The sequence below is a fragment of the Anopheles ziemanni genome, assembly GCF_943734765.1.
Source record: "Anopheles ziemanni chromosome X unlocalized genomic scaffold, idAnoZiCoDA_A2_x.2 X_unloc_4, whole genome shotgun sequence".
In the NCBI taxonomy this organism is placed as follows: Eukaryota; Metazoa; Arthropoda; class Insecta; order Diptera; family Culicidae; genus Anopheles; species Anopheles ziemanni.
Genome location: NW_026689807.1, coordinates 685001 through 686078, shown reverse-complemented (window position 1 = coordinate 686078; position 1078 = coordinate 685001).

Below are 1078 nucleotides of genomic sequence, written 5' to 3'. Positions count from 1 at the left end.
GTCATGGGATAAGGGTACTTGTGTTCTTCCATCTTCTAAGTCCCGCACGGGGACATCGTGATCGCCCCAAGTCCGGAATAGCGCCAAGTCAAGCCCCACGGTGGCCGTGCAGGACCTGTTAGCGGCGGCCCCACTGACAGCACTAATCCGGACTTAGAAATTATATCTTTCTAATCGAACACCACACACGCAACACCACCATACCACCATCTCCTTGCAAGTACCTAAGTACCCGCAACTCCATGGTGAAGGCAATGTCACTCCATCACCAACCTCTTTGCACTGCAAGCACTTACGTACCAACAACACTCCGAAGAAGGCAACGGCGCGCGATGCTCGACTCCACACACCACACCACACCACACCACCGATGGCCAGCCAGCCAGCCAGCCCAGCTAAGGGCTAACCAACCAACCAACCACCAATGGCCTAGGCCAGCCGGATCCCACCTTCAAGTCCAAGCACAGCCAAGTGCAAGTACCGCCAAGTGTTCACCAACCAACCATCACACCAGGTCAGCCGGCCGGTACCCACCTTCAAGTGCCATTACCCTCGGGTGCAAGCTCAATCAAGTGTTAACCAACCAACCCGGCCAAGGCAGCCAACAGGCCGGCACCCTACAGCACCGACCCGCCATTACCACCTCAACCGTTGACCATGCAAGTGGCCTCGGACAACAGGTGACACCCGAAGTACATCCGAAGAACGTATATCAAGTGTTTGCTCACCAAGTCCTCAACCAACCCCAAGTACCCGGAGGTACCCAGAGTGTTGGATCCGCCAACCCGTCCCGGCACTCCAAGTCCTTGCGAACCCAAAGTGTTTGCCCGGTTGGGCCATTAGATCACAACGCTTGCTAACCATGCAAGTGGTCTCGGACAACAGGTGACACCCGAAGTACATCCGGAGAGTGTATATCAAGTGTTTGTTCACCAAGTCCTCAACCAACCCCAAGTACCCGGAGGTACCCAGAGTGTTGGATCCGCCAACCCGTCCCGGCACTCTAAGTCCTTGCGAACCCAAAGTGTTTGCCCGGTTGGGCCATTAGATCACAACGCTTGCTAACCATGCAAGTGGT